The sequence below is a fragment of the Rousettus aegyptiacus genome, unplaced genomic scaffold (assembly GCF_014176215.1).
Source record: "Rousettus aegyptiacus isolate mRouAeg1 unplaced genomic scaffold, mRouAeg1.p scaffold_m13_p_18, whole genome shotgun sequence".
NCBI lineage: Eukaryota > Metazoa > Chordata > Mammalia > Chiroptera > Pteropodidae > Rousettus > Rousettus aegyptiacus.
The window spans coordinates 22,165,648-22,178,050 of record NW_023416293.1 but is presented as its reverse complement, the minus strand read 5'-3'; the positions used below and the strand labels follow the sequence as shown (position 1 = coordinate 22,178,050).

The window sequence follows — 12,403 nt, the reverse complement described above, 5'->3', positions numbered from 1 at the left end:
TTGGTGTGTCATTCTCAGGTGTGAACCTAGGTGATGCTTCAGCTCAGACTGAAGCTGGCTACTGGGCATGCAGTCTGGGGCCTACTGGGTGGGACCCTGGCAAAAGCCAAATTCATCTGCAGCCTGTGCCCTACCCAGGGTTGTCTGGCATGAGCCACCAAACAGTTCAGATGGCTGCCACCCACACTGGGCTTGGAAGAGCCTCGAGAAGCCAAGCTGCAAACCGAGTCTAGTTGCAGCCACTGCTGGGCTTGGGGCTGTTCAGCAAAAGGCACGTTGCACCCCAGACTAGATGTTGCTTATTTAGGTTTTTTGAACCTTTGAGAGATTTTAGGAAAGTCCACAGCATGAACCAAGACAGACCTTTTGCATGAAAAGCCACTGGAAGTGGCTTGGGTGGGCAGCAAGTTTGGGGGTGGGGGCATTCTAGGGAATCACCAGGGTAGAGTGACCAGTGTGAGCCACTTTGATAGAGACTCAGATATAGTGCCTGACTGGCAGTGGGGAGGGCTCAACAAAGGAATAACACCCTCTGCCAGCTCTTCTGTCTGGGAGAAAGCTGCCCCTCCAGCTCTGGCCCCGAAGGCCAGGCAATCAGTTCCCCCCTGTGAATCTCTGGTTCCTTTAGAGTGGCTGCTCTAGCTCGAACTGGAGCTCAGAACGTGCGAGTCTGTCAGGAGTAAGTCCATGCACGAGCCCTTTAAGAGGAACGCCTGGAACTCCAGCCTCACTCAGCCACAATCTTCACTGGTTTTCACAGCCAGAAATTGTGGAAACTTCTCTTCCTGGCACATGAATTCTGAGCTGGGGAGCCTGATGTGGGGCTGGGACCCCTTGCACTTCTGGGGGGACCTCTGTACCCCAGGTATTTCTCCTGATGCTTAGCCAATACACACCGGTGTGGGACTAGTCCATTTTGAGTCTCCGCCCCTCCTACCCATTTTGTGGTTGCCTTTTCTGTGTATCTCCTGTTGTAGGACTTCTGGTTAGCTAAAGTTCAGGTGACTCCCAATTATGGCCGTTCTGTGTGGTTTAGTTGTAGTTTTGATGTGGTTGTGAGAGGAGTTAGCACAGCATTTACCTACTCCACCATCTTGACCGGAAGGCAGAATATAGCTAGCAGCTTGACACAGTACCTTACCAGTTGAGGCCACTCACAGAAGATTGATTCTGAGATTATTCAGGAAGCAGCAGAAGCTCTTTGAGGTGCCAGCTGTTGGTGCTTCTGATTACTCTCCTTCCCAGGTGAAAATTGTGAAACAAAGGCAGTGGCCTAGGTCTGCTGCTTTTCAAGTAATTAAAAGAAGATACTTACAAATATAACATCTAGTTTGCTATCTAATAAAAAATTTACTCTCAATATAGCTGTGTTGATTTGCTATTTAAGAACTTGCCCATGAATTAGCAGACATCAATCTGATAGCAATATCGTGCCATTTCTTTTGTAGCTGCTATAGAGTGCATCCTTTAAAATGGTATTTTGACAGAGTAGGAATTTCATTTTGCTAATAGGCAATGAAGACCTAATGATGGGTGATAGTTTCCTCAGTGTAAGGAAAATGGAAGACAATGATTAGATCCTGTGGTTAATTCAGATCAGTGAATCCACATGGGTGTCTCTGGTGTCTCCCAGTCTAGGTGGAGACAGTCAGGAAATTGGAACTTATTTCTTGTTTCTTTATGCCACACTAGATGGTTTGTGGCTCTGAGGATCATCATAACAGAACCAAATTATTTCCTTCCTTAAACATTTCTCATTCTGTTTTTCTTAAAAACAAACAAACAAACAAACAAACATTCTTCAGCAACATTTACAGGAAAGTGAAAGTGGCCTTGGGTCCCCATACACAGCATCAGGGAGCTTTTCTTTCCCTTTTAAAAAGATGTAAGTCTAGGTAGATTATCTTTCTACAGCAACATAATTAACAATAACAACAAATAAAACAATAGCAGTCAGTGCATGCTATGCCAATAAGCATATCACTTCAATTGATTAATTTAATTTAAATTACTTAATCCTATTTCTATTTTGTGATGTGAAACTGAGACTAGGGTAACTTGCCCAGTCATAGTTTTGTAAGCAGCAGAGATGGAACTCAAACCCAAGAAAGCTGACTCCATTATCTTGTGCCTTTTCTTCATCTTCCACAGCTAATCTATTGAAATAGCCATTGATTCAAAACAGCCAATCTCTTGTTAAATTCTATTAATTCAAAGGTGTATGTAGAAACTTTGGCCCTGTTTTCTTTTCCATTGCCTTCATTCTGGTGTAATCCACCTTCATCTTGTGCCTGGGCTAATTCACTTGTCTCCTAAGTAGTCTTGTAGTTCCATTCTTTCCCCTTCCATTTCCTTCTCCACAAAGGGCTGATCATGTCACATGTGCTGGAGATACTGTGTAATACCGAAGCTTTTATTCATAGCCTACCAGGCCCTCTGTTAGCTACCTCTCTGCTAAATCTGTAGCTTCATCCTCTGCATTATTTTCCTTTGAGGTGAGCCTTCTAAAACGCTGACTAATTCTTGGTCTCCATTTCTGGAAAGTCTGGTTGACTAGGTCTGAGGTAGGATTCTGGATATAGGGGTTTTTCAACGGCCGGGTTTGGGAAAGCCTTGGTCTAGAAAATGTGTTCTCTGAATATTAGTCATGGCTTAAATGCGGAAGCTGCTCTTGGCCTTTTAACTTCAACTCCAGGGAAGTCCTTTCTTTGAATTCTCAAGAGTTTTAGCTCTGCTGATGAGAAGTGCTGTGCTAGATCTTAGGTTAATGATGGAACATTTTCCCTGGATTGCTCATTAAGGCTTTGGTTCACTTTTTGTATGTAAATTGGTAAACTGCTAAGCTGAGAGAGGATGGTGTAGGGGAGGAAGACAGGAAGAGAGGTATTGAGGGAGAGAGAGACAGAGACAGAGACATTGATTGATTGATTGATTGATTGATTGAGAGAGATTGAGGGAGATTGAATTGGTCTCCAGGTAGTTAACAGAATCTTCAGTGAAACTAATGTTACCTTTAATTTCTTATAGGAATTTTCTCTATTTGACTCATTTATTGTTCTTATTTGGAAAACAACAACAACAACAGCTTGAGATATGAAATGCAGATATTCAGAGGTGGAATTGTAACTAAATTTTAAAACCCTGTCTTTAAAAAACGTATATTAAATTTAATCTTATATATTTGCTGTGAGACCAGGCCTGTCCCAAGGAACTTTTTTTTTTTTCTTTTGCTTCTTTCTTTATATATGTTCTTTAAGCATGTTCTTTGGAAATATAATTGAAAGTATAAGGAGTTGTGGAACATTGAAGTTATAGAATATTAAGACAGAATAAAATCAGTTTCAAACAATCCTATACAAAAATTTTAAAACCTTTTGAATAATCTGTCTATAGGTTATATGTTCTAGGTTAAGACGTTCTTATGGAATGTATATATAGATATAGATAAAATTATTTTTATAAGTTCATTTTTTACAGATATTTTTACATCTTATTACACATACCAAGTATTTCCAATTTTATTTGTAAGTTTTTAAATTGTACACCATGTGTTTGCATAAACTGAGCAAGGAACTGTTATTATTATATCATTCTATTTATTTATTCTATTAATCCCAAGCAGTTCTACTACAGTTCTTTATTCTATCACAATGTTCATTTTTATACTCCTGTTTTTGCCAAAGAGAATATTAGGTTGACATTTCTTCTGGGCATGTCTCTAAGCTCAGCATACATTAAATATAGCAACTGTGGTGTTAAATTTCAGTAAAAAATAGAACTCAGCCTCTTTTTGAAATTCCTTCCTGTTCATGCACAGGGATCCAAGAATGAAATATTTTGCTCTGCCCTCTGCTGGTTGCTTCAAATTATGGAAAGAAAATTCTCAGAATAGTATTAATTTCTAAGTTTACAGAGTGTGTCTGTAAGACCTTTTAAAATTTCAGCACTCCAAAATTAATAGTTTTGGTTTATAAAATTAAAGAAAACTTTAGTAAGTCTTTAAAATTGAAGAAGAATGGAAGCTCTATACATTGCTCAAGAAAATAGCATTTGTGGTCTCTTCAAGTACAGATGAAAACAAATATGGATATAGTTAAGGTTAACAGTCATTTTGGAGAAAATAATCACATGTTTTAAATGCTGATGTTGACAAAGTTAAAGGATTTTTTTGTATGTTTTTGATGCAGCACTTAGTGAAAGCTCTCAATAACTATCTTAAGTTGACTTTTAGGTTAGAGGAACACAACTTCCTTTTTAGATAAAACAGAATTTTCGCTAAGTTGAATTTGCTCAACAGTTATCTCCTTAGCTAAAGGATTAACTCTTATTAAAATATTCTTTAAAAGATTTGTGCAAAAATGTTGTAAAGGAGCGAATATCAAGATTATAAAGATTATGGATGCTTATGATATGATAGGCTACAAGTGCAAATTTGAGGTCAACCATCTATCAGACATAGTCACACAATGTTAATGAAAAACAGTCTCTTTTGTATCCAGTAGTAAAATGACTACTGATTAAATAAGTCATCAGCTTATCCTATGGTCACCTTAGCTATGAACAGGAAGCAATACCTGTAAGCACGAAGAAAGTTTTCACAAAGTAAGACCAGTTAAGTGAAGCACAATTAAGACACATCTCACTCAGAACGTTGTTGGAGTATGGCTTTAATTAAGGTCACACTGACATTTAATAATAATTTGAGACTAAAATCCAGCTAAAGAGTACTGAGCTAGGTATTTGAGAATTGATTTTGTTTTCAAACTTGTTACTAATTAACCTCACTGGTAAAAAGTCCAACTGAGTGATCACTAATAACCTTTTTAATAACAATAGTCAGACAGTTTTTGAATATTTACTTTGCCGAGGATTTTACATACCATTTGATTCTTATGAGCCCCCTGGAAGTATTGTCTACTTTAGAGAGAGGGAGCCTGGACATTGTCATTAGCAGAGAAATGGTTCCCATCTACTGCTGAAGTCTGAAAAATGCCTGCTCCTAACCACTGAACCTATTATGCAGAAGTCTCTGAGTCTGTTTTAGAGTAATGATTACAGGCTATGAATACAAAGGTGGTAGCATTTCACAAGTATGGTCAAAGGCAAAGGCAAATGGACTAACAGGAGCTTTTCCTTTGTCAGTAGCTTCAGAAAATTAGTAATATGTAGTAGAAATAAGATTAAGCCAATAAACTATCTCTCCTATGGGACTATACATGGATAGGATGGAATTTGTTGGTTCCGAAGTCCCAATTGTTACTTTAGTTTAAGTACTTGGTCTTTATAAATGGCTTGTTCAAAGTTGCTACTTTATTTGGTTAGTTATATTTGAGCTCTGTAGATCAAAGCACTGTTTGTTAAGGTAGGCCTTGGCTTAAAACGATGGTGATAATAGTTGGAGCCATCATGGCTCCATGAATTAATTTCCCTTCTAAACACTGTCCACACACTCTCATCTGTAGTAGCAGAGTACATTGCAGATCTTTAATTCTCTTCTAGTTCGTGGTTGGTGAAAAAGGTTAAGGCTGAGCCTTTATTTTAGCTTTTCTTTCTGTGATAAGAGAGTCAACAGGCCACTTTAATATATTCTCTACTTCTGCTTGGTATGTGTTTTTCTGGAGCAGATGATCAAACCTCACCTTCAACTAACAAACACCTTTGAGAAAGTGTGTGATGGCTGGATTCTGAGGGAGGGGAGATGTACAAAATCACAAATGCAGCATTGAGCTGATGAAGAAAGTTTCGTTATAGGCATTTAGATATTCTTCCCCTCAGCTTGAGATTTGTTGGTATCTAATTTTAAGAGTGGATTGCTAATGAATGTAAATCTATTCACTGAGCGTAGTTGTGTAGTTCCAGCAGGGGGACCAATGGACTTTTGAATAAGTGACACTGATCCGAATTAACCCCTGCTGTCCATACCACTTTCTTCTTCCTTCTCATGGTGGGTTATTCCCGTGGTTCTGACATTTACAGGTAACACAGCACTATCCCCTCCATCTAATTCAGTTTGATCCTCTTTCTCTGCTTGGCCCAATCAGAACCTGTGTGCCCTTCTTCAGGGCCCTATTGGTACTATAAGCTTCTATCTATCTGTCTGTCTGTCTGTCTATCTATCTATCTATCTATCTATCTATCATTTATCTGTCTATCTATCTATCTATCTATCTATCTATCTATCTACCTACCTACCTACCTACCTACCTACCTATCTATCAGTCTATCATCATCATCATCATCATCATCATCATCATCATCTACCATCTATCTAGCTTTGGTATGTTTTACTCAATAAAATTGATAATTTCGAATACTACAGACCTTGCACTGTGCTGGCTACTGGGTATAATCAGCAGTGAGGAAAAAGATGGTTCTTGCCCTACAGGGGCTCACTCACAGTCCAGTGCCGGGCTAGTCAATTCACAGTGTACATCAAATCACCTAAATTTAGAATTCTTGTCTCCATCCTCAGAAATTCACTTGGTCTGAGTGGAGCCCTCATATCAGTATATATATCAATATCTGTATATCTACATATCTATATGTAATAATTGTTCAATTATAGTTGACATACAATATTATATTAGTTTTAGGTATATAACGTAGTGGTTAGACATTTATATCACTTACGAAGTGCTCACCCTGATAAATCTAGTACTCATCTGACACCATACATAGTTACTACAATATTTATTGACTATATTCCTTTGGCTATACTTTACGTCCCCATGACTGTTTTGTAACTATCAATTTGTACTTAATCCTGTCCTTTTCTCCCGCCATCCCCCAAAACTTCTCCTATCTGGCAACCATTAACATGTTCTCTGTATCTATGAGTTTGTTTCTGTTTTGTTTGCTGATTTTATTCTTTAGATTCCACATGTAAGTGAAATCATATGGCATTTTTCTTCCACTGTTTGACTTACTACAATCAGCACAATACCCTCTAGGTCCATCCATGTTGTTGTAGATGGCAAGATATTTTTCTTTTTTATGGCCAAGTAACATTCCATTGTGTGCGTGTGTGTGTGTATGTGAATACATATATATACATATATGTGTGTGTGTGTGTATATATATTTGTGTGTATGTGTGTGTGTGTGTGTGTGTACATACATACTATCTTTTCACCCAGGTTGTCTCCATATCTTGGCTACTGTAAATAATGATGCAATGCACATATGGACGAACATGTCCCTTGAATGTAGTGTTTTGGGTTTCTTTGGATACATACCTAGAAGTGGGTTTACTGGGACCATCTTTTCTCTTGTTACAGCCTTTGTTTTAAATCCGTTTTGCCTCGTGTAAGTATGGCTACCCCAGCTTTTTATTTTTCCATTTTCATTTTCCTAAGATGTCTTTGTCCATTCCCTTACTTTCAGTCTGCATGTGTCTTTTGATCTAAAGTGAATCTTTGTAGGCAGCATATTAACGTTTTCTTACTTATTTGGCCACCCTATGTCTTTTTATTGAAGCATTTACTCCATTTATGTTTAAAGTGATTGTTGATAAGATATGTAGTTATTGCCATGTTATCATTCACATCTTTGATTTTGTTTTTCTTAAAGAAGTTTCTTTAACATTTCTTGTAGCACTGGTTTGGTGGTGATAAACTCCTTTAGCTTTTTATTGTCTGGGAATCTCTTTTTTTGTCCTTTGATTCTAAATGATAGCCTCGCTGGGTAGAGTAATCTTGGTTGTAGGTCCTGGCTTTTCATCACTTTGAATTTTTTTCTACCAATTCCTTCTGGCCTTCAAAGTTTCTGTTGAGAAATCAGGTGATAGACTTATGAGAGCTCCCTCAAAACTACTTTTAAGATTCTCTTTTTTTCTTTAACCTTTGCCATTTTAATTATGTGTGTTTTGGTGTGGGCCTCTTGGGGTTCATCCTATTTTTGATTGCTGCCCTTCCTGGGCTTGTATGTCTATTTTCTTAGCCAGGTTACAGAAGTTTTCTGTCATTATTTCTTCGAATAAGTTTTCATTCCTTGCTCTCTTCTTCTGGTGCTCCTATGATGCAAATATTGTTATGCTTGGTGCTGTCCCAGAAGCCCCTTAAAATTTCCTTGTTGTTGTTGTTGTTGCATTCTGATTGAGAGTTTTCTGCTACCTTAAATTCTAAACCACTGATTTGATCCTCAGCTTCATTTAATCTTCTGTTAATTCCTCCTAAGGAAGTCTTCATTTCAGTTATTGTAGTCTTCATTTCTGACTGTGCTTTGCTTCGTTTTCTATTTTTGCTTTCGTTTTTCATCCCCTTGCTAAAGTTCTCACTGAGTTCATATACTCTTCTCTTAAGTTCATTGACTATCTTTAGAACAAGTGTTTTGAACTCTGCATCTGGCAGGTTGCAGTATCTATTTTGTTTAGTTGTTTTTCTGGAGCTTTCTTCTGTTCTTTCATTTGGGACATGTTTCTTTCTCTCCATTTTGGCTGCCTCCCTGTGTTTGTTTCTATGTATTAGGTAGGGCTGCTATGTCTCTTGGACTTTGTAGAGTGGTCTTATGGAGTAGGTGTTCTGTGGGGTCCCGTGGTTCAGTCTCCCTGTCACCTGAGCTGGGTGCTCCAGGTGTGTCTCTTGTATGTGTTCTGTGCCCTGTGTATTTGAGCCATGGTTACTGTTTGCATGTCAGTGGGAGGAATTGACCCTCAAGCTGATTGGTTGTGAGGACTAACCATGATTACAGTGGAGTAGCTATTGTGCAGGGAATCACCCTATAAAACAGGATTCACTATAGCAGGGCTTTGGTGTCTGCTCTGTCTGCCTTTTGGGTGTGTCATTTGTGGAGGTGATTGGGTGCTCTTGTCTGGTCCGAAGCTGGCCACCAGGTGTGTTGTTTTTGGATCCTCTTGGGAGTGTCTCTTCTGTCAGCTGAGATCAGCCACTGCCAGTGCCATTCCTGGGATCACTTAGTTTGAGCTATGAAGTGATCTGCAGATGTTTTCCACTTGTGCTGGGCTTGGAAGTGCCTGGGCGAGGCTAAGTTCTGAACTGAAACCAGCTGCCGCTAGGGCCAGGCTTGGGGCTGCTTCTCAAGAGGTATAGAGCATGCTGAGACCAGATGCTATTTGTTCGGTATTTATGAACCTTTGAGAAATTCTTGGAAAAGTCTGTTGCATGAGCTAAAATCAGGTTATTGTATGGAAGAGCCACTGGAGGTGGCTTGACTGGGCCCTCAATTTAGATGAGATGAGGTCTCAGAGAATTGCCAGGGTGGAGCGAATGGTGTTATCCAGGTTGATATGATGCCACCCACCCCTGAGACTGCAGGCTGGGTAGAAGTAGGGCTTAACAAAGGAACAATGGCTTCTGCTACCACTTATGTGTGGGAGAAAGCCGTGCTTTCAGCCCTTGCCCTGAAGCCAGACAATTTAGTTCCTCCCCATGTGTACCTGGAGCCTTTCAGGCTGTTGCCCCAGTGCTGGAGCTCAGAGCGAGTGAATCCATCAGAAGTTCACGCGCCCGCCCTTTAAGAGGAACACCTGGGACTACAGCCAGTTCACTCAGCCAAAATCTCCATTCATTTTCACAGCCAGCGTCATGTGGACTTTTCTTTCTGGCACTGGAACGCTGGGCTGGGGAGTCTAGTGTGGGGCTCAGACCCCTTTCTCCTTGGGGTATCTTTGCAGCTGAGATATCCCTTCCAATTTTTATTTTCCACATGTAGGTGTGGGACCAGCATGATTTGCGTCTCCGCTTCTCCTACCAGTCTCGACATGGCTTCTTCTGTGTGTCCTTAGTTGTATGACATCTGTTCAGCTAGACTTGAGGCAATTTTCAATGATGATTCTTGTAGTTTACTCATAATTTTGGTGTGGTCATGAGAGGAGGCAAGCACAGCATTTACCTACTCCACCATCTTGACCAGAACTCTGTGAACTCATTTTAATAAATGAGCTCCCCCCATCGAAAAAAATTTCTTTTACTCCTATTAACTTAAAATTGGTTTTCTTTAATCAGGCCATCGTTTTTTTGAAATCTGCTCTTTTTTTCTTTCCTTTGGATCATCGAACCTCATAGTGCCAGTAGGTAGAGGTGGGGTGTGTGTGTGTCTGTGTTTGTTCCAGCAGTAATGTCATAGAGTAGCTCCCTCCCAGGCTCTCCTCTTCCTGGGCCTGCTCCCGTATTACTGGAAACCTCAGCGAAATGGCCCTATTTCTCGTGTCTACTTTTGGTGTATGCTGGAGGGTTAGGCCCAGATAATGTCCCTAGAAACTAAAGTTATGAATGAATACCAATTTAAAGAATTTTGTTTTTATAACAGATGATTGGTAAAGAAGCTAAGTTACATATATACAATGAAATATTACTCAGTCAAAAGAAGAGATGAAATACTGCCATTTGCAACAATATGGATGGACCTTGAAATAATCATACTAAATGAAATAAGCCAGATATAAAAAGTTGAGAATCACATGATATCACTTATATATGGGTTATAAATCTAAAAGCAACAAATGAATAGGAAACAAACAGACTCATGGACGTGAACTATATAATTGTGGTTGCCAAAGGGTCAAGGGTTGGGGAAAAGGGGAGAGGTAGACAAGGTAAAGGGGTCACATATAGTGGGGTAGGGGGAGGGTGAAATGGGTAAAGGGGATCAAATATATGGTAGCTGAAGGAACCTGGACTTTGGGTGGTAAACACACAATAGGATATACAGGTGTCAAATGATAATGTATACCTGAATATTTTATAATTGTATTAACCAGTGTTACCCCAATAAATTTAATTTGAAAAATAAATAAAATAAATAAACGAGGAATAAATACTCAAAAAAAAATAAAAAAGAAAATTCTGTTTCTGGAACCTTGGTTTCTGTATTATGCAGATCTGTGCAGAGATAGGCTTGCTTATTGTCATATCATTTCTCAGCCTTTTGACCTGGAATTTCTATCTTAATACTCATTACCTCCTGTTCTCCTACTTGGAGCTGTCAGCAATTATAGGAGTAAGCCACAAAACAGTGGTCATAAAGTCCACTAAACTTTTAAGAGGCCCAGTGTGAGCTGCCTGCTTATTACTCTTTACTGCTTGACAGACTCTTCATTTCTTGCCATCACTGCTTGTTGTCAGCCCTTTTCAGTTTCAAATGCAGTCATCCAGTCCACTTACTCTGAGCTGGGACTCTAATTTCACTGGAAAGTTTGCAGTTTTATGTGATCTTCCTCAGTTTCCTCTCATATGGATTGCTCATCTTGCAAAAGTTCTGAAAAAGTTGCTTCTACTTTTCTACCACTCTTTTTGTCCTTTATTATTCAATTTCCAGCCCCATCGATGTATTGAAGGTTTTTCTGAAAAGGTGTCTGTTTATCTTAGTTTCGAGAATTCATCTTTCTTTATGTAGTAGAAGTTGAGGCAAATTTGTCAATAAGTTCTAAAAATCCTTCTTCATTGGCCTACTGCAAAGCACTGTTTTTTTTTTTGCCTTTTTTCTTCTTGCTGCTAAAATAGATGTCTCTAAGAGTAAAGCCCTTAGAATTCTCTTCCACACCTCCTCCCTTCCTCTTTGACTTTACACATACATTTGTATATGTTACTGACTTATGCAAGTTCCCAACTCGCATTTGCAAGCTCTAATTGTGCCATTTATCTGCCTGCGACAACCCAGTATGTTAGAATCAACACATCTGAAATCAGATTCCATCGCTAAATGTCAAGTGGTCTTACTAGGAGTGGCATTAATAGTCTCCCTTTCTTTCAAGGACAAAACCTCGGCTCCCACCTGCACTGATGGCACTGTGACCTCTTACCTGTGTCCAGTCAGCTCTTCAGAGGGACTGCCCCTTAGGCCTGGGGGAGTCACCACCATCTACTTTATGCCTCTTTCCTGGATTGGTCCCCTTATTTCCCATCCCTCTACTTATTACAATCGTTTTTACAATGATCAGATCTGATTTATTTTACTTTAATTCTCAAACATCACCAATGTTTCCCTATTCCTACCTAATTTACAGTGAGCCCTTACTACATTCAAGACCTTCCACACTCCTTACTTCTGTTTTACCTTTCCTGCTCCCCTTGATGAGCCAGACTCACTATCCCCTGGCACACCTCACAATTCTGTGTCTGGGATATGCCGATATCCCCATTTCCCGAATGCTCTCCAAAGGTTAATGTCGTTTTTCAATAATAATTTTCAATTTGTAAATTTCAAATGTTAATTTTCAACTAGTTTTAAAAACCTTCGGGAAAAGATTTTTTGATAACCTTCACCAGAGAGAATCTTACTTTATTTTGAGTTACCACAACACAGATGCTTTTCCTGAGGTACATTTTATTCTGTTTTATGATATGTTTGTACCTTTTATAATAGCCCATTGAATTTTGACTGAAGCACTTTGAGTTTAGACACACTTGGATTTGAAACCTACCTTATTCTCCCAGTAGTTAATACGA

General features: G+C 39.2%; 1 protein-coding gene across 6 annotated transcripts in view; it reads left to right on the top strand.

Moving 5' to 3' along the window:
- Positions 1-12,403, top strand: part of FMN2 (formin 2) — a 371,091-nt gene that overhangs the window by 56,331 nt on the left and 302,357 nt on the right. The window lies entirely within an intron of this gene.